Below are 25306 nucleotides of genomic sequence, written 5' to 3'. Positions count from 1 at the left end.
TGTTCAGTTGCAACTGCTATGCAAGCTCTCTCTAGACTGCCAGTTTCACTGTAGCACCTTCTTTATTGTCCGAGCAGAAGGTGATCGCATTCCGCATGCTGAATATAATCCTCGTTGCGGTCATCGCTTTACTAACGTAAGTGCTGTAGACGAGATTGTTAGCATTATAAGGACATGGAGAAAGTAATGCTACCCTTATTTTTTGTTTTACAGTGTACATTTGTCGTGCACATGAATGTTTCTTTGAAATTCATGCAATGTCTATCTCTGCGAGTATTTCTTCATGGTATGGGGTGCACTTGACACGAATTAGCTACCTTCTGAATACAGCGTCTTGGCGTTCGTTACAAGTAGCTGATCGACGGGCCGCTATTAGAAAACGCAGAAATGCAACCAGAGTACCGAAATATTGCCGAAATAAGAATGCAGGTCAGCGTTTTCTGAATGAACTCGATGATCAAGTCGGCGTTCCTTCTGGCTTCCGTATTGTCATTACCAGCCACACTGAAACAGCTGCAGGCATCGATGGTGTCAAAAAAAGCGACCAGTGTTAGCTGCTAGGTTGTGACATTTCCGTCACAAGACGCATCGCTTCATTGCATGAAGGAAAAAGAAGCGTTATTTTAGAGAACTTCAGGCAAGAATACAGACAGTTGCACAGCGAAACAATGATTGCATTCATCGAAGAAATCTTTTCTTTCGGCAATGCACTTTCTTTTTCAGATTCTGACGAAGTCAGAACGACTACCCTAATACCTCAGCGATCATTGAGCGCGAATTCATGTCTTCCCGTTCACCAACAACAGTAGCTCCGGGTCTTTCCACAGCATTACCACAAATTTTTTTAGTCGCGATCGCGTCTCCGACAATTAGTTCGTGCGAAGTACCGTAACATTGCCGAAGAAAGTCCTGGACCCCTACGTTAGAGTCCCTACCGGGCTTCAATGCGAGAGGTAGACGCTATAAAGCAACAAGTCGACGAAATGCTGCAGCGTGACGTAATACAGTCTAGGTGAGGAAGAAGGATGGCACTCGGCGTTTTTCTATTGGCTAGTATCCCTTGAAAAAGATAATGAAGAATGGCGTATATCCTCTACCACGAATACATGAGGCCATGGATCGACTGTGGCACGCTAAATGCTTTCTTTGATGGGCATCACGACGACAAGAGTCTCAGGAGAGACCTCAATAAAAGAGCAACCACGTGGTTAAGATACGAGAAAGCACGAGCACATCGCGTCCAGTAAGTGTACCGCAACCAGAAAACTCCTGTGTGTCGATAGCTCATCTTGTCATGCCAACGTTGTTCATGGCTTTGAAAGCCATACTAGCGCCATACCACAGGCTAACAACCTTCCTGAGGTCAAAGTCATTTTGTCGATGAAACAGGTAGTGTTACAATTAGCCACAACAGTCCCTTCGCAGGCAAGGCATGAATAATTGTTACCAAAATGTCACGATATCCCAATCGAATGCGAATAGTATTCGCCCTAAGTGTGCACACTTAAGAAAATTGGTGGCTCAGAGCTTCTTTCCAGTGTTATATATTGCAGAGGCCGGGGCGGACACTACTTTTCAGTTATTGAACTATATTGTGTATATGTCCTCTAGAATTACAGGACTGACCAGAGCGATGATATATGTGAGAAAAGATGTGCCATCACTACAGTTGAATGCTACATCATCGGATTATCCAGAATATGTAGCATGTGAGATTAGATTTCGTCGAGTAAATATAACAGTAGTCAGCGTTTATCTCCAGGCTTCCACAAATATCTCAATTTCTGCATTGACAGCACTTTTCCAGACGTACACGAAAGCTGTGATATATTGCGGAGATTTCAATGGCCACAATGTCATGTGGGGAAGTGCCTACTGCGATCGTCGTGGAAAGTACACACAAAAAGCAATTCAGGATAGTTCATTGTGCTTGTTAAATGACGGTTCAGTGACATTCTTACGGAGTTTTATTTGCTCGAGTTGCCTAGATCTCAAGTTCTGCTGACATGATATTGCACCTTGGGCTTCATGGCGAACAGTCATTGACACAAGGAGTAGTGATCATTCACCTATCCTAATCTAGCAACCACGAGATTGAAGTAAGTAGAAGAATAAGAATGTGGTGGAGCATATTTGGTAAGCACTCTCAAATTATGTCAGGTAGATTGCCACTATCCCTCAAGAGGAAGGTATATAAGAGCTCTATCTTGCCGGTACTTAGCTACGAAGCAGAAACGTGGAGAATTACAAAGATAGTTCAGCTTAAATTGAGGACGACGCAGTGAGCAATGGAAAGAAAAATGATAGGTGTAACCTTAAGAGAAAAGAAGAGAGCAGAGTGGATTAAAGAACAAACGGGGGTTAAGGATATCATAGTTGAAATCAAGAAGAAGAAATGAACATGGGCCGGGCATGTAGCGCGTAGACAGGATAACCGCTGGTCATTAAGGGTTACTAACTGAATTCCCGGAGAAGGCAAGCGGGTTAGGGGGAGACAGAAGGTTAGCTGGGCAGATGAGATTAAGAAGTTAGTGGGTATAAATTGGCAGGAGCAAGCACAGGACCGAGCTAACTGGCGGAACATGGGAAAGGCCTTTGTCCTGCAGTGGACGTAGTCAGGCTGATGATGATGATACATCATCCAAAACTAAGCTTTTCTAAATATAGGCCCTCAGCAAAGATAACTAACTGGCAAGCATTTCGTTAGCGTATATCACACCACGCTGATACTATTACTGACAATGACAGCTTAGTATCACTCATAGAAAATAAATTAAATCAGTGATCCTAGTTCGTTAAAACTCCTGAAGGTTACGCTGGTGTAGACGCTGAATACGAAAGACTTGGGGCATTCGCCGCAGCGCTGAAAGACAATAGAGACGCATGGGTCTACTTGAAGATTACCGAGACTGTCAAAAAACGCATGACCACATGAGACGACAACCGGATAGACTAGGCACAAAGCGCTGGCGGGAATTCTGCACTTCGCTAATGCCACTTACATCCGAGTCAAAATTATGGAATGTTCTACGCTCTTTAAGTGAGGCAGTAACACATGAACAATTATTTAGAGCCTTAGCTTTAGTGAAGAATGTACCGGAAACAACCGTTGCGGATGAATTTCACACGCCTGAATATATTAAGCCTGTTGGGGATATCAAAGCATTGATTACTTTTTCTCTCAATACATATCACGAAGACCTAGATCATCCGTTTTCATTACAAGAATTAAATAACGCACTTGCAGCGTGCCGACAGAGGACAGCAGCTGGTTCTGATAGGATAACATATGCAGCTATAAAAAAACCGGGGTCTTGTGGCCACATATACTTTGTCGAAGATATTTAATGATGCATGGACAACAGAGTGCCTTCCACCCTCCTGAAAAGTTGCAAGAGTGGTCCCAATTCTCAAAAGCAGAAAAACGCCTCTATCCATACATTATTTCCGCCCAGTCAGTCTGACTAGTTGCCTTTCTAAACTTATGAAAATGATGATAGACGCTAGGCTTCAGTGAGGGATGGAATGTGCGAACGTGCTTCCAGAAAATATGGCAGGCTTTCGTAAACGCCGCTGCACTATGGATGTCATTCTAGACATTGTAACTTATATAGATCATGAGACAAGCTGTGGAAGAAGTGTCGTTGCAGTATTTCTAGATATAAAGTGAGCATTTGACACAAACAGCCACGCTCATATACTACACGGTTTAATTCAGTTGAGAATAGCTGGCAGAACACTAAGATGGATTACAGAATTCTTAAGAGACAGGAGAATATTCATTGACACAGCTGACGGTAAAAGTAAAGAGCATGCAGTTAGCCAAGGAGTTTCACGGTGTGGCGTACTAAGCCCATTTTTATTTATTGCATTATGTCGAAAATACCTCATATCTTTCCTACAAGTTTGAAATATTCTATATATGCAGGCGATCTGTGCATTTGGGCATCAGACACGAACATTCAAGCAGTTCAGCAAAAACTTTCAGATGGGCTGACAATAATCAATGACTTTTTAAGAGCAGAGGCATGCTTCTTTCTCTTGAGAAAATATCTGTACTTCCATTCACAAGGAAATGTCCTAAGAAATTAAAACTTCAGATAGACTCTCAGCGCTTACAACTTGTGCGACAGCACAAATTTTTAGGGGTTATTTTAGACAAACGTCTGTCTTGGCCTTCACAGATAAAATCAATGAAGGACAAAGTCAACTCCCTTATCAATATATTACGTCGACTGACCGGAGGGAGATGGATTAGTTCACGTTCTTTATTATTGCGTGTACATTCAGCAATCATTCGACAAAGAATACCTACTCGGCCCCGATTTTACATGGGATATCACGGAACTTAGAGGAGAGGATTCAAAGATTTTTGGCCAGAAGTGTTCGTATGTGTCTTGGTGTACCGCCAGCGTCTGCCAGTGCTTTGATAATTGCGGAGTCTCGTCACCCGACTTTCCATGCTATGAGATTTACGGAAACTTTCCGGCATTATCTTTGGTTGGCTATTCAACACGCTGATCATCCCCTCTACCGAGCTATTCAGGAGAGATCAACTGAAAGAATACATAAAACTATATAGAATGCAAGAGTTTACTGCCTACGCACAAATGATTGCCTCAATGTGCATCACACCCACCATGGCGACTCTCTATCCCTGATATTACATCTTCAATTCTGAGATTGAAGTCTAAAAATAATATGTTCATAATTGTAATAAAGCAATTAACTTTAACACACATTAATACTAAATATGAAGACAATATTCCCGTGTACATCGACGGATTATGCCGTAATCAAAGCTCTATGTAGGCATTATTTGTACCTGCATACCAAGCGAGAAAAGCTTTTGAACTCAGCCATTTCACAACATTCACAATGGCAGAACTCTATGCAATACTCTGTGCTTTGCGCTTCAAATGTTTATAGCCAGGTCCACTTCGATGGGTAGTTATCAGTGACTCACTGTCCTCATTAGCTTCTTTGAAAGGAATCAGCTTGGGCAACAAAGCTTGTGAGCTCGCTTATGAAATACAGAGGACGGACGCTATAGCAAAAGATTTAAACCACACCATAATGTTCCAGTGGGTGCCCAGCCACTGTGGAATCACAGGAAACGACATAGCTGATCACATGGCAGATGCAGTACATCAAGAAAATACTGTATCACTGCTACCTCTATCAATGAGTGGTGCATGGTGTCTGATAAATAAGCTGAGCTGTCGACTGTCTATGGAAACCTGGTTCAAAAATAATTCGCAAAACTCTCTGTTGTATAACAGTCATCCCGGTATAGAATTTAATATTCCTCTAAAGGTTAGCCGATCGGTAGAAACAGTCATTCATAGGCTTCGACTTGGTACAGCCTGCACAAAGGCCTTCCTGTATAGAGTAAGGAAAGTTGACAGTCCTACCTGCTGATGTGGAGAAGCTCAAGAAGACGTGGAGCACATTCTTCTGCATTGTAACAATCATGACGTATCTCGAAAGAACCTTTTTCAAAAACTTAATTTTTTGGATAAGCGCCCTCGATCAATTGCGAAAATCTTCAGTCCATAGCAAAAAGGAAAGCTGCAAGCCACGGCAGCGCGTGCAGTCGTTCACTTTCTGGAGGAATCAGAAACAGCTCAAAAGTACTTCACTGTTAACCGGTATGTTTCAAAACAGTATTGTTGCATTTCACTACGATATTTGTGGGAAAACTTTTTTGAAAGCAGTTGAGTAATTAAGCGACAAAGTCACCTTAGACATTTTATTGAACTCTCATGTTTTGTGTGAACACTTAAATTGGTGTGATTACTTTTGTTTTTACAAACTTATTGTGGTGCGGACACATTTATATGTAGTGTGGACACATTTCTGTGTGGTGTGGACACTCAGTGTTGAGAAACGTGAACTCATTGCGTAAGTGTTGTGCTATATACATGTGTAGTGCCAGGCTTGTGCTTGCTACAAAATGTGCGATGTCGACTTTTGTGCAAGAGAAGAGGAGTAGCCCGCACCACGCATTGGCAGAAAACTCTCCCTATATAAATTTAATTAAACAAGAACTAGCTATGGGCCATATCTGGTCCACGAGACAGACTACAAAAACATCAACTTCATAACGCCGCACGGCCTATTCGGCTTCAAAATCATGCTATTGGACTCGGCGTGCTACGCGCTTGCAAAAATCTAGCGTGTTAGGGGCAGAGTGCTGGTCGGAGTAAACTATACACTTGTCTATATGGATGTCGTCGTCTTCATTGCTCTCAAGATTGATGAACACCTACGAGGCCTTGAAACAGTAATGCACGCAAACAGGTAATCAGGCGTGACAATTGAACAACAAAAAAATAGGCAGATATCACGTACTTTGGGAGTCGATGATATGCGAAGCAGGATCGCGGAAGGTTTAAATGTCACTTCGAAATCAGCAAAACGTTACGAGGTGGATGTAAATTATGCCGTACGTCACTTCCATGTCGTGGCTATTATGTTTGAATGTGTCATTCACCTTTGTCGTATATTCACGCCCTGAGATACCAAATTTGGTATATGTGGAGCTAACAAAACGGTCGCGAGCGTGCTATAAGTGTAGCTTGCAGTTATGTTTTGCATTAGACGCACGCCATGATTAACAAGTTTGGACTTGTCATATACGTTCATCGTCGATTCAAGTCCCGTGATACCAAATTTGTTATATATTGAGCCTACGAAACGGCCGTGAGCGTTCTATGAGCGTAGCTTGTGGTGATGTTTTGCATGACACGCATATCTTGATTATCATAGTTGGACGTGTCATTTACCTTTATCATCCATTAATGTCACGTAATACTAATTTCGGTATATGTGAAGCTTGCGAAACGGCCGTGAGCGAATAATGAACATGGCAAGTTGTGATGTTTTTACATAACACGCATCTCATGATTATCATGCTTGCACCAGTCACATACCTTCGTCATTCACTGACGTCCTATTATACGAAATTTGGTGTAAGTGATGCTAGCGAAACGGCTGAGAGCGCATCATGAGCGTGGCAGGTTGTCAGGTTGCTTCATGAAACGCATCTCAAGACTATCATGTTTGCGCCTGTCACATACTTTCATCATTCATTCACGTCCCGTATTACAAAATTTGGTGTACGTAATGGTAATGAAACGGCCATGAGTTCATCATGAGCGTGGCGTCTTGTCATGTTGTTACATGTGATGCATCTCACGATTATCATGTTTGCAGCAGTCACACACCTTCATTCGTTCACGTCCCGTAATACGAAATTTTGCATATGTGATGCTAGCAAAACGACCGTGAGCGCATCATGAGTGTGGCATGTAGTCATGTTGTTACATGACACGCATGTAATGATTTCCATGTTAGGGTCTGTCGCTTGGGCTCATAACGATTTAGGAATTGATACCAGTATCGAAACAGCCACGAGAGCTAAAAGTCGTAGACAGACAGACAGACAGACAGACAGACAGACAGACAGACAGACAGACAGACAGACAGACAGACAGACAGACAGACAGACAGACAGACAGACAGATAGATAGATAGATAGATAGATAGATAGATAGATAGATAGATAGATAGATAGATAGATAGATGGATGGATAGATAGATAGATAGATAGATAGATAGAGAAAAGTTTTATTTAGTTCAAACACGAGACAACTACAGCACTACTGGTCAATATCATTGCACATACAAAAGTGGATCTAATTACAATTCAACACATACTACGTGACGGAACATGCTTATTTCCTATAACACTCAAGCTTGTACAACAGACACGTTTTCCATGCAACTTAACAATGTCAGCTTGTGCCAAAGAAAAAATAAAAAAAGAAAAAGGAAGGAAAACACACAGCCAAGGAAAATGAACCCACAAACAACTCCCACATGGTAATTTCTTAAACTATTTGACAGTCGGGGAATCTAACAGAGAGCTTCATCTTATCTCCTGTCACTCCCAAAAAAGAGCAAGACCAATGTCTCAAGAATTCTATTTCCCCGTGAGCTGCTAGTTGCGCCTCAAGGAAGCACACAAGTGTCTCTCGAAACTGAGATAACAGCGGCCACTGTAGCCGCAGGCGTTGCCGTCGGACAGCCGCCCTGCAGCGATTACGCCAGAGCACAAACTCGCCAGCGGCGATCACTAATCGAGCAAACCTACCCCGGGGGCAACGGTCTCTCGTGTAATAGTGAGCGACACGCAGGCTGGGCATGGTTCTGTGAATTAGCTGCCAAAATGTTCTTGCCACCACGTAGGCTGAGACCGCGTGCGTCGCGGTCTCCGTGTTTCCGCAGTTGGGGCACCTGGCGGACTGCACCACCCCCCAACGCTGTAATCGTTCCAGCGTGGGCAAAATTCGCCAGCCCCTTTGCCATTGCAGGTCAGCTACCTCTTTTGGTAGCTTACCCGTCGTTAACTCGGGCCATGGGAACGTGGGTGGTGGGCTTCGTAACGTGCCCCTGGTAGAAACCAGCTGTTCACATAGCCGCACAGGGGCAATTTCTCGCGGATCAAGATCCGGGTCCATGGCCGTGAGCTCCCGTGAGAGCGCCACAAGTGCCTTATAATAGGGCGGTGTATGCTCCGCGCTTGGACACAAATTTCCCTGTGCTCGGGGGACCAGCACTCTGTGCTGCGGGCCTAGAAAAAACATGACGAGTGGTCTTGCGGGTGCCCCTACATCATCTAAAATTCCCAGCACTGTTTTAAGTGCGAGCAGCTGCGCCGTCGTACCAATACACGGGAGACCAAAGCCCCGAAGATTCCGAGGAAGCATGAGTGCATCTCGCTGCAGGCGCTCTGTCTTCCCGTCCCAAAAGAAAGAAAATACGGCTCGGTCGAGGGCCTTCAACACTGCTTCCGGGGGAAATTCTATTCTCGAGACATAAAAGACCCGCGCCAAAAAAATACACTTGATCAAATATGCCTTCTCGGCAAAGGAAAACTTAAAGCTCGTAGCTCTTTGTGTCGAGTCAGTCACTTCCCGGCTAAGCTCCTCCCACACATCGGGTGCAACTCCTGTTTTCTCAAAAGTGATACCGAGAATCCGTAGCCTCGTAGCTATTTGGAGGTCGTGTGGTAGACTCGATTGGAGCGAGTTGCCGAGCACCATGGCACTACTTTTATTCATATTTAGCTTCGCGCCTGAGAGCCTAGCATATTCCCCGAAACGCGTGAGTACCTGCAAGATGCTATCTTCGTCTCGAGCAAACACAGTGACGTCATCGGCGTACGCAGATACTGTCACCGTGGCCGTGCCCGGGAGGGGGAGGCCGCGTATTCGAGTGTCAGCCAAGACCGCACGAAGGAAGGGGTCGATACACAGTACGAATAGCATGGGGCTCAGAGAGCACCCCTGCCGAACGCCTCTAGTTAGGTGTATCGTCCCCTTCGCCACGCCGTTAAGCACCAAGACACTTCTCATGTTCGCGTAGATGTTACGGAACAAAGCAACAGCTTTGGGCTGAAGCCCATACTTGCTTAATACACCGAAAAGGTATTCGTGCCTGACGCGGTCGAAAGCATGTTCCTGATCTAAGGAAATGCAAAACCCTCGCGTCTTGGTGTGGGCCATGTACGCCAAGAGGTCCCGAGTGAGCGTGAGGGCGTTAAAAATGTTTCTGCCCATCACCGAGCCCGTTTGTTGATTACAAATCACTTCGGGCCACCACTGCTTCAGTCTACTCACTAGGACGGCCGCGAAAATCTTATAATCCGCGTTTAACACGGTTATTGGTCGCCATGATCCCGGTTGTCTACGATCTTTCCCTTCCTTAGGTAGTAAAATTAGTTTACCCTCCGCTAATGAGTCTGGGAGCATCCCATCTTTTAAAATTCTATTGATCATGGCTACCAAGCCAGCACCAATTTCCGGCCAAAGCTCTTTATAAAATTCGGTCGGCAGACCGTCCGGGCCCGGGGCTGAACCTACCTTCAATGATCGCAAAATGGAGTAAACTTCCGCGGCAGACGCTTTTTTCCTTAGGTTTGCGCTTGCTTCTTCCGGTAATTTAGGCAATTCAGCACATAGGGTTTCAAGTTCGCTGACTACCGTGCTCGCATCTATTTGTGAGTCGCCTTCAGCAAACAAGTTAGAAAAGTACTTCAAAAAGCGCGTGTCTATATCTATGCTTTCTTCCGAAACCGACCCGTCCGGCATACACACTGCCATCGCGTACTCAGGGCCATTCGGCGAGCGCCGTGAAGTCAAGAAACGGCTGAGGTCAGGCGTGTCTTGAAAAATTGAGTCTGGCGGGTGTATGTGTACCTTTTGGGTCGTTTGCAGGAAGATCCGGTTGTATCGGGCTGTCAAAATTCCCAAGTACTCTCTCGTGGTTGGAGTCAAGGGGGCGCCTGCTTTCAGTATTCTTATCTTCCGCAGGGTTTCATTAAGCTCGTACGTGAGTCTCAGTCTCGCGTTCCTACCACATTCCCTAGCCCAACGCTGCCACTGTGCTTTTAAACTATCCCACTCCTGAGAGGGGTCTCTCGCGCCCGAAAGTGTTTCCTTAACCCCCGCCCTTAGAGTCTCCTTCACCGCGTCATCTGCGAGCACCGCTAGATCGAGGCGCCATATGCGCACCCCGTCCAACCGACGATCTGGCAAGGCCATAGACAGAACCACAGGAAAGTGGTCGGAAATTCGACCCGCCTCTACCGGAAATGCGCGCACCGCCACGTCGGCCACCACAGGACTCAAGGCCTTACAGACATAAAATCTATCTAGCCTTGTCTCCGATGAACCCCTTCTCCAGGTCGGGACAAACGTGTTGCCTTTCTTAAGAATCCATGCGTCTTGGAGCCCGAAGTCCTGTGTTAAGCCGACGAGCTCGCGAGCGTTGTTAACATTTCTGCCTTGGCCCGGGCCCCGTACATCTCGCATGCTATCAGTGACACAGTTGAAATCCCCACATAGCACTGTCGCGCACTCGTCCATGAAGTAGGGCGATAACGATCGAAAAAAAGCGTTCGTGTCTCTCCTTCGCGTCGGCGCGTACACACATACAAAGCGCAAACGCAGGCTGCCTATCTTACATTTCAACTGCAACGCTCGACCGACGCTGTCAACAGTGCAAAAGAGCGTGGAAAAAAGGGCGGCGTTCATTATCACCGCGCCGACACCGCAACTGCGCGTGGACGCTAGCGAAAAATAGCACGGTAAATTGAACCGATTACGAAACGCTGTTACATCTGCCGGCGACACAAAATTTACTTCTTGAAGAAACAAAAGGTCAATAAAATTCTCTCTAGCAAAATGGATAACCTCTGTCTGTTTATCGGATTTACAAAACCCCTGTACATTTAGGGTAATTATGTTAACCATGTTGCTAGAGAAATGATTACTAAAGGTAGGAATACCTTCCCGCTGGTGAACGACGGGTCAGTCGACGCCCTTTACGCGTCCGGAGGCTTGGACCCGGAGGGGCCCAGGGTATGCGGCGTTTCCGTCGCCGCATGCTTGCGGGGGTTTCCCACTTCCTCGGAGCTTGACTCCGACGATTGGTATGGCCGTTTCAAATCCGGTTTGTCCAGCTGCATTCCGTAGTCCTCGCCCAAAGGTCCAAAAATGTCGTTCAGTGGGTTCCGAAGGTTAGGGTCTCGGCTCTGCTTAAGCACTCGGGACACCGGGCTCAGCGGTTGTTGGTCCTGCGGCGTGCTCGGAGGGTCGCCCGATGGTTTCCGATGCTGAAGTTCACTCGCGGGCGTGCGATGTCCTCGCCCGACGGCCACCTGACCGCTGGAGTGCTTGACGCCCCCAGACTTGCCCTGCGAGGGTTCGGTGTTTGGGGGTGCGTCCTCAATGGAGCTTGACGACTGCCTTGTGTCGCCCGATTTCGTTGAGGTGAGCTGACTTGCTCCCGACAGTGACTCCGTCTCCCACACGGATGCGGAGTCGCTTGTCACCTGCGGGCTTGGGGACGAATCTTCAACCACTGCACTCCAGTCTTTAATGGGCTCTTCCTCCTGAGGGTTGTGCGCCCTCCCACCTTGTACTTCTTCGGCATTGCCCCGGGGGCCAGTGACTTCCGCACGAGGTTCGTGTTCTGGTTCGGGGACTCTCGGACTTGGGGGAGGTTTCTCCCCCGCGGCCGCCGCATACGACCTTGGCTGAAGGCAGTCTGCGGTCGCGTGTTCCCCGCCGCACCGGCGGCATGAGGCGGAACATCCTGTCGTGTCGTGGCCGAATGCTTCGCACCTCGCACATCTCGGGGTGTGGCAGTCCTTCCCCACGTGGCCTTCTTGGGAGCATCGGGAGCAGACTTTCGTCACGCCCCGATAGTCGCACATTACACGGTGCCCTTGCACGGTCAGGAAATTCGGCAGTGGTTTGATCATCTCCAGCCGTACAACTCGGAGACTGTTGCCCACGTGCTGGCGCCCTTTGAACGTTTGTTCATAGATGTCGATTACTTTGCCGTACTGGGTGAATGCTGCAGCCAAAGAGGCATCCCCAAGAAAGAGGGGGCACCTGAAGACTGTTACTGCGACTACTTGAGGTCCGACTTGGGTGACTGGTACTGAGACTCCGTTGAGGACGAAACTTCCCCGCGACGACAGCTTCGCTGCGGCCGTCGCAGTGGCTACTGAAATGCAGAACTTCGTTCCGCCTTGGTGCTGAAGGGACTTGAGACCTCTTGGCCCGGTTACTTCTTCAATAGCGTCGATGATTTCATCTGCGGTAGAATCTGTCGAAGCGTTGAAGCAAAAGCAGTGCGCTTTAGGAGGGGGCGCCCGGAAAGCCATCCTCACGTTGCAGGCAACCGGCCGAGCCGATCGCGAGCCCCGGGGGATGACTAAGCTTGAAAAACTTGCCGCCTGTTGACTGAAAAAGGTCCTAGCCAAAAGGCCGAGAAGCGGTCAAAGCCTCCAAAGTTCGCCACGAAAGGGCTAACATTTAAAAAGAGCCGATTCGCATACGAAGAGTTCAAATTAGGGTGCCTGATTAACCCCTCCGGAGTCCTCCACGACCTGCATAAAATTAGCATCATCACTACATTTCCGCCAGGCATCGACAAAAACGCCATGCGTATATTTCGTGGCATGTGTTTTTATTACAAGCGGCTTGTACAAAACGTTTCTCGCATTTCAGAGACAATTATTACACTAAGATTGATTGATACGTGGGGTTTAGTGTACCAAAAGCACCATATGATTATGAGAGACGCCGTATTGGAGGGTTCCGAAAATTTCGACCAACTGGGGTTCTCTAACGTGCACCCAAATCTGAACACACAGGCCTACAGCATTTTCCCCTCCATCGAAAATGCAGCTGCCGCAGCCGCGATTTGATCCCGCGTACTGAGGGTTAGCAGCCGAGCACTTTAGCCACTAGACCACCATGATGGGGCACATTGACCAAGAGTGACGTCGACATTAGGCGGGAAATTCCGTAGGAAGCAACATTCCGAACGCTACAAGAACGCTCGCAGTCACTACCGATTCTCGCATACTTCGACGACAATGAAGATACAGACATATATATGGACAAACGCTGTGTCAAATACAAGGTACGGGAGAAATGAACAGATGGTTGAGAAGGGCTCATCGCTTACGCTATTCGCTCACTGTCAAAGGGCAAAGAAAATATTCAAGGGCACATAAGGAGTGCCTTGCCATTATTTTGGCTGCACCTTGGTTGTGATCTTGTCTACACGGCAGTTCTTTCAAGGCCATGAACAAAAAAACATGTTTTGCGTTGGGTGGCAAGCTCGAAGGACTTTTATGGCACCTCGCATGGTGGAATCCTGACTTGAATTTCACAAAGTCGTTTACAATACCGACCAAAAGCACTGTGCCGCCAACTGCTTACCCCGCGCACTGGTTGATCTGCAGCCGTATGATGATCTAACTTTAAGGTCGGCATGAGAGGCTGGAGCCTCTGTTGCCCAATTGACCAATAACACTGCTTTTAACACTGCTGTTGAATGCGATGTTTCCTCTTAGCAGCATTTTCCTTCATTCACTCTGACTTTTTATTATTTTGTATACTCTTAACCACTCCCTCCTGCAACGCCTTCGGGCTTGGAAGGTATTGAAATAACGTAAAAAAATAAACCTATAGACCCCCATTCTACTAGACTGTGCAAACGAAATTTCCAACCCAGTATTTGATATTGCGTGCCTGTGGACAAGTTTGAAACACCCCACAAGTCTTTTTGTTTCGCCCCAGCACATACTGTTTCGAGTTTTTCGATCGAGAGCACAGAAAGGACGCAATACTCGGTACCAATTTATTAAGGCACTGCAAAATGTGCGAATAAGGAGCGTTAGGCCGTTGGCTAGTACGCTCCTCTTATTATTAAGGCACTGCAAAATGTGCGAATAAGGAGCGTTAGGCAGTTGGCTGGTACGCTTCTCTAGAATCCATTGGACCAACTAACCCTTTGCCTGAGAGCTCAACCTTCCGTGAATTGTATCAAGCGTGCTCCCCCTAAGCGGCCTCTTTTATACCGAGTTTTTTTTTTAACACTCACCTTTCAACTGCCCATTGTGTTTTTTCAGAGCAGAAGACAGCCACAGAATATCATTTCAATTCATCTCAAGCATGAGTCAGGGAATGGGAAAAGTGAAACTCGGTTTAATCGATGCGGATAGTACGCCCAGCACGTATGACACTCGTTATACCCAATGCTGAGATAAAGCGAACAAATAGTAGCACTCCTTCGTACTGCCGAAGTTTAAAGTGAGCTGGTATCCTCCTTAAAAAGCTTCAGCACACTCTCGCTACAACGAAGATACATATTCTTATCAAGCGTGAGGTCATCTGCACGGCACCTTTGGTTACTTACACTTGGTCACCAACTTCCCTGTAGGTATTTCGTTTCGCTCTTAACGAATTGTTCATTGCAAAGAAACGTTCGTGTTCACCTTTGCTTTTATCTACTCATTTTTGGAGTTTTCCTGATTACTGCTAATGCCGTACAGGAAGGTGTTCACTTTATTGAACTTTAATTTTACTGCAGTTCACCCAATTTCTAAATAGCAGAAACTATGAGTGTTCAGACCACCTTTCGTTAACTGGATATTGCCTTAGCCTAGCCTATATTTGTTCACGTGATAACTGTACTCGGTCTACGCCATTTCTTTGCAAATACCAGAAATGCATAGCACAGATTTATGACGGTAAAGCACATTGCGTGTACATACAAATATACTGTCTCCAGCTCAATGAAACTGCTAATGTGACTGACATATAGCTTTCCTCAAACAAGTTATTAAATTTACACGAACACCTTCTTTTTCATTATAAAAAAATATCTACAGTGGACTTGTTTGTCAAGGAATGTGCAGAACTTCCCCCCACTGCTTTGGTCAGGTGAGTTTTTATGCAAGCAACATCGCAATAAACTAATAGCATCATATTATTGAGGCGTCTGAACTATACGGAATTGACGATTTTCATTGAATAATGCGGTATTTCATTCCACTCGGAAATGACTCTTATTATTATATATTGATTTGTCATAAAATTTATATAAATATAGGGTTAATAGAATTGTTCACACTTGCCCCAAGGTTTCCTATATTCCATGCAAAAGTTTACAAATAAACTACACGCACCAGGGTACCGCCTGTACTGTGGATTTCCTGACGATGTGTCAGAATTAAAAAGCAATGTATGGTGCTGCATTAAGAGCTGGCAAGTTGTTAATATAGACTGAAATAATACTGAAAAAAACGAAAAATGGAGAAAGAGTTTCGTACTAAGAAGAAATGTTGAAAATAAAGAAACTGTAAGACATTCTCGGTTATCCTATAGTGAAGCAGTTGTAATGAATATCAGGCCGACCTGTTGTACTTGCCTCTTCCACTTATGAAAGAATGCACTGAAAAAAGTTGGCCACGTATCTGCATGTATTCTGCAAATGTCGTCGAAAGACGATAGTCTTGCGTGTGGAGAGAGTGAACAAAACATTTCTCTGATGTTCTGCTCAAGAAACTCGGTGAATGGTATTCTGGAGGCGCTGCGTTAGACTGTCTCGAGCATGCAGCGGAGGCGAACGGGCGCATGAAGTCGCGTCACACGTGAGACATGAGCGCCATCTGCAGTTTTCTTGGAAAATTAAATGCGTGGCTCCGAGACTGGCCTGCGCGCCCATCTCTGAGGTAATAAGAAGTAGAAGGCAAGGCGACGGGTAGGTGGCACCACCATCTCGTCTTAGGAAAGCGTTCCAAACACTTGCCGTTTCGTGCAAGCGCTGCATGGTCAGCGCAGAGTGATAAGCCCTGCAGTCCTTAAAATTACTTTTCTATGCATTTTATAGTAAAAAATGCACATGCAAAATATATACGTGTTATTATGGTGCCCTAGCCATGTGCCATAATTGCTTCTTAATTGACAATTGCACAAGTATAAACGCTAAACCTTGAGCAACATTGGTGGTCGCTGCGGATAGAGTCGGCCGGTTCAAATACCTGATGCCATTAGGAGAGGAAAAACAGACAAAAGTACAGACAGACAGACAGACAGACAAACAGACAGACAGACAGACAGACAGACGGACCAAAATTTTCTCGTCGAAGGTCCCCAAAAAAGACTATCGTCTTTAATAAACATATGAGAGCCAATGTTACAAATAGGCACTGCCGTCTTCATTGGGAGATATTGTCGTTGGCTGTAGGAGTGGCCACATACAGCATTTTTGCAGGACCAAATATTCAAGAAAAGCGCAAATAAAATAAATTTAAAAATTTTGGGTCTGAGAAGAATTCAAACCCGGGTCGTGTGCTTGGCAAGCGGATGTTCTAACACACAACCACGTCTCTTTTTCTTTCTCTATTGCCTGTGTACCTACAGCATTCATACACAAATATACAACAAACAAAAGACAAACGCGATCAAAAGAGATGAGGTAAAAGCACCAAAGTTCATAACCTTCTTAAAATTCCTTCATTTGTAGAAGGCTTTGTACTTGATAAGGCTATTCGGGCACGTCTTGTTGAAATATTTGTGATTCCGCGAATGAAATGGTACATTGAAAAAAGTATTGCCTAAATGAACGTGCATTAACATCGGCACGACGCAGCGCAATTGTAGATTGCCATATATTGTGCAGGCCCAGTAACATAGCTTGGTCGAAAGGCATTTCAATTTCTTTCTTAATTTGTAACTGGGAGAAATTTGATGTCATAGACATCAAGAGGCAGATCTCTTTTCTAAGTCCTCGCACAACATCATAAAAAAGAACACATCCCAGCAGCCAAGAAAAACCTGTTTAATTGTTTCCGGCTTCTTGAAGAGAAAGGACTCATCACCCCAAGGATCAAATAAGCCTTTTTCTTGCATCCATGTTTGCATAGGCAATGTTCCAGTGTACAATTTAAAGAAAAAGGTTTTTGCTCCTGGTGTTACCTCCATTTTTCTACATGGCTTAAGATATTCTGGCCTGGGCTAACACGCTATTTTTCTGTAAAAAGGAACAGAGAAAACTGTTTCAACTATAGTTTTGTATGACTTTTTACGCGAGACTGTATTGAGATTCTTCAATAAAAAACGTGTGTTTAGAAGACATGAATCAACTACTTATATGTACAACTTCTAATGCTTGCTTTCATGTGGCCAGATGCCAACACAAATTCTGGCAACAGTCTCCAAAGGCTGAGCGGTATAACAGTACGTATGAAGAGGTCTCAATATATTTGTAAAAACATGAACCAAATAATTATCTTACGAAGATACAAATAACACAGACTATGCCCACTAAAGCGAACCTGTCTTGAAAGGTTACTTTTGCTTGTTCGCTACCAAGAAGAACCCCTTAAGAAAAGAGCGAAGACTCGGTGAAGCTTCTGTACAATACAAAGCAAACAATGCAATATTTGAAAGACGTACTAGAGCTTACTGATCAAAATTATGTTACAAAGTAGCTCTGGCAAAAACTAATAAACGGAAACCCTTCAGTTGACGAGCTTTTTCTCGAAGCTCAGCGGCCTGACGCCGCCAGTACGGTTCGCTGGCACAATAAAATTCCAATGGAACGCTTAGGTTTCACTGATGTAGTATAGTCCATGGAATACTGGCTACGGAGTTTGGAGACACAGGTCATTCGCCGGGCCAGTAACTCATGCACTTGCTCCAGTTTACCAAACTACCACATGCATTACAATAAAGGTTCAAAATTTATATGGTTTCAGCGATACTATCATAATCTTTACGAAACACAGGTATATCATATTCGTATGCCAGTACACTCACTTCAGCTTCTTGTATTTTGTACATTTTTATGTTACTGCTTTTCGAGAGTTTTCGGCAACATTCCTCTATTTAAATTGAAAATAAAAAAGAAGACAAAAGACAGCCTTTCTCACAGAACGTTTGACACTAATTCGCTTCCCAAAAGCTTTGTTACAGATGAGCTAAGTTTTACATCCAGCCTACGCCATTTGAACTGCATTTGGAATCATGCAGTCAACATGGTCATAGTCTAACGAAATGAAAAGAACTTCATGGGGTAGTCGGTGAAATGCTTTTCATATATCTGCCTGGATCATCGCGATGTGATAATTTTGGCATCACAGAACTCCAGTATAATTCGTGCTTGTGAATATAGTGAATATAGTGCACCCTTTATTTTCACATGTCTAGCAGTCACCTACAATGTTATTATTAACTGTCTGTTGTCTCCTTGCTAAAACTTTTATCGAAATCTTGTAGTCGATATCTGATAGACTAATTATTCAGAACGACTTCACTTCGCGTTACTCCATTGCGTCTTCAATTTTTGGAATTAGCATTAGTTACTTGAAAAGAAGGCGGCAGAACCTATATGTCTAAAGCTTCGCGAAAAGCCACCGCTAGAATTAGTGTTATTTCGTGTTTGATTTCCGTGTTTGATTTTCGTGTTTGATTTGGGAGTTGAAATGATCTTGCCCACCTTCCAGTCTCGTGGCACCACTGCAGATGACAGTGATTGCTGAAAGATATGAGAGAGTATAACAGCAGAAAAATATTTAGTGTTTATCAGAACTTTAGAATTTATGCAGTCAATTCAAGCTGATAACGTCACTTTTAATGACTCGATCACTTTAATGATACCGTCAGGTTTGAAGATGACGGTAGGCATAACAGGGAAATCATAAGTGCAAGCACGAAGAATTATATCTTCGGGTTCATCGGTAAAGAGAGAACAAAATGTAGAATTTTGTGTTTCTGTGACATAGGACTCAGAGATTGTAACATTTTGTGGATCGCATAACGAGATAGATTTCACATGAGTTGGACTAATGGCCTTCCAGAACTGTTTGGGGTTAGTGCGTATCTTGTCTCGGAGGGTAGACGAGAAGAACGTTCGCTTAGCATTTGAAATAATGTATTCGTAAAGCTTTTCAGTTGTGCGATATTTTCCCCATGCTTGCTTGAAATTCGATGATTTAGCCAAGCGGAAATATGTCTTCTTTTTGTTGTTTAGGCTTTTTATAGCGTTGTTGTACCATGGAGAAGTAGGACGTTCTGTAATCGTGACGGTAGGAATATAGGTGTTTATTAATTGTTCATGATCTCTTTGAAAAGCTCCTAGTTTTCGTGAACAGACCATTTCCGAAAATCTATGAGGAACCAATCGTAAAATAAGGAAAGTTCGTTATTCATACTTTCATATTCGGCTTTGTCGTATAGTGTTATTCTTTTCTTAATTGGAGGGGGGGGGTTCAGCAAGCTGTATTGCAAAATGGCATGAATGAATGAGGGATCGCTTAGGCTGGTTAGATTAGAAACCGACGAGATTTTACCAGGTTCGGACGTTAGGAGTAAATCTAGCAGGCTTGTTGAATTATGGGTTGTTCGTGTAGGGAATGTTATCATTTGGGATAAATTGAACAATAGGCAATTCTCTACAAAGTCACTTTCAATATTATTTTTTGAAGTCGGTAATGTTAATTTGGGTCAAGTTATTCAAGAGAAATTGAAGTCTCCAAGTAGTAGGAGAGGGGAACCGTCCGATTTTGAAGTTGGCGGTTGGAGAGCATCATAAAAGTTTTCAAAAAATGAGGGATCGGATTCAGGGGGGTGGTAGCAAACGCCAATTGTAAAGGTTGGAGCGGCAGCTTTGCAGCAGATGAAGATAATTTCGAGGCAAAAAGGAATGTCTACTGCGCAGCCTTGCAAACTATGGTGATCAGCGATTAAGACCCCCCCCCCCCCCCGTTTGTTTTGGTGATCGCAGCGGAAAATATCAGAATCAGCAAAAATAGGAAGCAACTCTGAGTCGAAGATAGATGAATTCAGCCATGTTTCGGTTAGTACTACTAATTTACACTCGGTAGCCTGGATGAGACTGTGCAGGGAATCGCGTTTAGGCAATAGGCTCCTAATGTTAGTATAAATAACTGAAAGAAAGTTTTCCGATTGAACATGGGCTTTAGTGGGTAGCTATCGTGCCCGTGAGAGTACCGTTTGTGTAGTTGGGTCAAAAATGCAAGTCATCTCATCAATGGTTAATTTGCGGTATGCGAGCTTATAAGGTCGGGACTGGGCTTCTACCAGTCCCTCCACACATACATACACAGCACATCATAAAGCCTCTCCCTAGAAACACCGACGTTGCATATCAATCGGCCCACCGCAAGGCCTGTGCAAAAGCTCTTCACAAATACTACTGTTCCGAGTAAGATGCTGTTTGGGTGAACGCAGCTTGCACGGGCGATGACGCGGCAGTTGCAGTCGCTGATCTCACACTTCTGCCCATCGCAACTCTCCACCTAGCTCCCGCATCCAGCCCGAAATCCTCGGAAGAAGCGGTGATCGCACTTGCCCTCACTTGCACTGATGCCCAATACGTCCTTTCCGACTCAAAAATCGCAATTCTAAGTTTTGCGCGAGGTCAAGTACATGAGACCGCTTTCTGCATACATAGCTCGCCCGCCAAACATGCGGCCCGCCTTGTGGAGCTGATCTGTGTGTCTGCTTACGCTGAAAATCTCGCCAACGAAGCCACCAATGACCACGCCCGAGGTCTCATCAACCGGGTGGTGGTGGACTCCGACTCCGGCTCTTACAGGGAGCGCATGCATTCCTTCAGCGAGATGACTGAAGCATACCGCGCGGAACGCCAGCTATACACTCCACCCCACCAATCCCTGGACAATTTTCACCAGATATTAAGGCGTCGCCTCTAGACCCGCACACTTTTCTCTCCCTAATTTCTTTCCCGCACCTATCCAGGAGCATACTCCCCATCCTGTGTTCAATGCACTCATCCCCACATTGTCCTTACCCACATACTCCTTGAATGCCCGGCAAGCCCTCCCCCGTGGGGCCCACATCCACTGACCATATAGGAGCAATGGGAGACCCTGCTGCGGTCAACTGATCCGGCCAAGCAGAGGACTGCCAATGACCAGGCCACCCTCGTCACGCAACTACATGAACTCATGAATGCATAGCGCAGTGGGGGCCATGCGGGGACCCAGGGCCATACGTGCCCGAATCCCTTGGTCAAATGAAGTTTTTACCACCACCACCACCACTACCATTGAAAATTAGGTAGATCACACGTAGCATGGTTATCGATATGACAGAAATCATGTGCGGGGAAGGTTACTGGTGTAATTTTTATGTTTCATGAACCGCAGCATGCATTTTAAAAAAGCAGCATGGGTATTACCAACACCACAAGCGGTAGGCTAATCTTTAGCGCTTGTGGTTGCGAAGATGATAGCACTGGCTCATACGTGTGCCTACATTTCGTACGTCCTTTGTGTTCAACCAGCGTGTCAAGCGTCGTGCTGTGAACGGGATTCGTTCGCGCTCCTCGTGTTTGTGTTCTTTTCGTACGTTCTAGTTTTTGAGTAGTGCGCGGCACAGTTATATCTGCTTGCCGATTTTCGAGTTAGATCTCAATTCGTGTTTGTGTCATTTATTGCTTCGTTCGTATGACGGAACTGTGTGTGAGTGTTTTTGATTTGAATTGTTTCATTTCAAGAAGCTTTAATCTCTGAATGCCATCATAGTGTGTGACTGAACTGTGAGTGACTATACCTTATTTCGAAAGGCTTGCCTTACAGCTTATTGCCAATCAGGTAGAAATACAAAAGAAGCTTAGGTTATTAATTTACGCGTAATAGATACGCCGATGAACACGCAAACCCACAGTAATATCTGCATTTTCTTCAATGTGCAGGAGTGTCGGCTTACCGTAAGTGAACGAAGCAAGGGTGCTTGTCCTAAACACTGCAGATGTGTCGTCAGAGCGTACAGCGGTGAGAGAAATGGAACCTGCGTGTACGAATAATGTAAACAAATGAATAAAATGAAGTGAAAAATAAACTGTTGTCAATTCTGTATTCACGTATTGTAGCTGGAGCCTGTCAAACCCATCCAAGGTTTTGTTACTTCCGAAAAAAAGATCATGCATTAAATAAACGATTGCTAATTGTTCAACAACACTACGTTAAAGTGAAACCTAACACGAAATACAACAACCATGCAACATGAAAACACTTCAAAACAAGTGAAGTTTCCTTGTTCAGTTCCACATACTTTAGAGAAGAGTGTAGAACTGAAGGAAAAGGCGAATTGAATATTGTGCCCCAGCTAGAATTTAACATGCATCGGAAGCAGCACCCATTGATCTTGGAAGGTTTCTTCGAGCAAAGCGAATGTGAAATATATCAAGAGCCATTGGTAGCCATCGATTCAGAACGAAGGTGTTGATCAATGAAAAACATTAACTTGGGTTTAATATTAGCGCTTCTTTGTTTCTGTTACTGTTTCAGTGCGTTCCTCGTAGAACTTAGCTGTGGTCGAGAGGGACAGAGAACACAACTTTATTGTCGTCTGACTTAAGGGAATAGGTGATCCGCCAGGTTGAACCAGGTAGCCGCCCCCTCTGCCCTTTGTACGGCCTGGAACTGAATGGCCAGGCTGGTGGAGACTGCCTCCCACCCCTCTGGCGAGAGAGTGGCTAGGAGATCGAGAGAAGGGGGATCTGCCCTGCAGGCCCAGATAATGTGAGTAAGTGTGGCTGTTGAGCCCCAATGCGAGCAATGCGGATCAATCGTGTCAGGGTATCATCATCATCATCATCATCATCATCATCATAATCATCAGCCTGACTACGTCCACTGCAGGACAAAGGCCTCTCCCATTTTCCGCAAGTTAACCCGGTCCTGTGCTTGCTGCTGCCAATTTATACCCGCAAACTTCTTTTTCTCATCTGCCCACCTAACCTTCTGTCTCCCCCTAACCCGCTTGCCTTCTCTGGGAATCCAGTTAGTTACCCTTAAAGATCAGCGGTTATCCTGTCTACGCGCTACATGCCCGGCCCATGTCCATTTCCTCTTCTTGATTTCAGCTATGATATCCTTGACCCCCAATTGTTCCCTAATCCGCTCTGCTCTCTTCTTGTCTCTTAAGGCTACACCTACCATTTTTCTTTCCATTGCTCGCTGCGTCGTCCTCAATTTAAGCTGAACCCTCTTTGTAAGTCTCTAGGTTTCTGCTCAATAGCTAAGTACCGCCAAGATACAGCTGTTATATACCTTCCTCTACAGAGATAGTGGCAATCTGCCTGCCATAATTTGAGAGTGCTTGCCAAATGTGCTCCACTCCATTCTTATTCTTCTAGTTACTTCAATTTTGTCGTTTGGCTAAGTGGTTATTACCTGCCCTAAGTAGGCATAGCCTTTTACAACTTGAAGTGCACTATTACCTATCTCGAAGCGCTGCTCTTTTCCGAGGTTGTTGTACATTACTTTCGTTTTCTGCAGAATAATTAAGACCCACTTTTCTGCTCTCCTTGTCTAACTCCGTAATCATGAGTTGCAATTCGTTCCCGGAGTTACTCAGCAATGCAAGTCATCAGTGAAGGGCAGGTTACTAAGGTACTCTCCATTAACTCTTAACCCTAACTGTTTCAATTGTAGGCTTCTGAAAACCTCCTGTAAGCACGTGGTAAATAGCATTGGGGAGATTGTGTCCCCCTGCTTTACACCCTTCTTGATTGGTATTCTGTTGCTTTCTTTATGAAGCACTATAATAGCAGTTGATCCCCTGTAGATTTCGTCCAGGATGTTTATATATACTTTATTGACGCCCCGATTCCTCAGTGCCTGCATGACGGCTGATATTTCTACTGAATCAAACGCCTTCTCGTAATCTATGAAGGCTATGTATAGTGGTTGGTTATATTCTTAGCATTTCTCTATTACCTGATTGATAGTATGAATGTGGTCGGTTGTTGAGTAGCCTGTTCAAAATCCTGCTTGTTCCTTTGGTTGGTTGAATTCTAATGTTTTCTTTACTACGTTAGCAATTACCTTTATAAATAGCTTGTATACTACAGAGAGCAAGCTGATCGGCCTGTAATTTTTCAAGTCGTTGTCATCTCCTTTCTTATGTATTAAGATGGTGTTAGCGTTCTTCCAGGACTCTGGTACTGTTCCCGTCAGGAGACACCTCGTAAACAGGGTGGCTAGTTTTTCTAACACAATCTGTCCTCCATCTTTCAGCAAATCTGATGTTGCCTGATCCTCACCAGCAGTTTTGCCTCTTTGCATGCTCTCGAAAGCCTTTCTGACTTCTTCTATCATTACTGGTGGGGTGCCATCTGGGTTACTGCTGGTTCTTATAGTATTAAAGTCGTGGTTGTCCGGGCTACTGTACAGATCTCTGTAAAACTCCTCCGCTATTTTAACTATCCTATCCATATTGGTAGTTATTTTGCCTTCTCTGTCTCTTAGTGCATACATCCGACTTTTGCCTATACCAAGTTTCCTCTTCACTGCTTTGACTCTTCCTCCGTTTTTCAGAGCGTGTTCAATTCTCTCCATGTTATACCTTCTTACATCGCATACTTTACGTCTATTAATCAGCTTCGAAAGCTCTGCCAGTTCTATTTTGTCTGTTGTACTTGACACTTTCATGCTTTGACGCTTCTTAATTAGGTTCTTCGTTTCCTGGGAAAGCTTGCCAGTGTCCTGTCTAACTACCCTGCCTCCAACTTCCACTGCACACTCCTTAATGATACTCGTCAGATTATCATTTATTGTATCTACGATAAGGTTGGTTTCCTCACTAAGAGCCGAGTACCTGTTCTTCAGCGATACTCTGAATTTCTGTACTTTCTCTCTCAGTGCTAGCTGATTGATTGGCTTCTTGCGTATCAGTTTCTGTCGTTCCTTCTTCAAGTCTAGGCTAATTTGAGACCGTACCATTCTATGGTCACTGCGTTGTACCTTGCGAACCACTTCAACGTCCTGCACGATGCCTGGGTGTGCGCTCATTATAAAGTCTATTTCGTTCTGATTTTCGCCATCAGGGCTCCTGCGTGTCCACTTGCGCTTTTCTTGTTTTCGGTAGAAGGTATTCAA

The 25306-nt window shown here is 44.9% G+C and overlaps 1 long non-coding RNA gene across 1 annotated transcript; it reads left to right on the top strand.

The window, feature by feature from the left end:
• The first annotated feature begins 14 nt into the window (after positions 1-14).
• On the top strand, positions 15-22262 carry LOC142803238 (uncharacterized). Its single transcript, XR_012894020.1, has 3 exons — positions 15-136; positions 15263-15314; positions 22117-22262. It is a non-coding gene; the product is annotated as an uncharacterized LOC142803238 (long non-coding RNA).
• Positions 22263-25306: the final 3044 nt, after the last annotated feature.

Source organism: Rhipicephalus microplus, chromosome 3, assembly GCF_043290135.1.
Source record: "Rhipicephalus microplus isolate Deutch F79 chromosome 3, USDA_Rmic, whole genome shotgun sequence".
Taxonomy (NCBI): Eukaryota; Metazoa; Arthropoda; class Arachnida; order Ixodida; family Ixodidae; genus Rhipicephalus; species Rhipicephalus microplus.
Note: the sequence above shows the minus strand (reverse complement) of the source record. Positions and strands in the feature narration are given on the sequence as shown.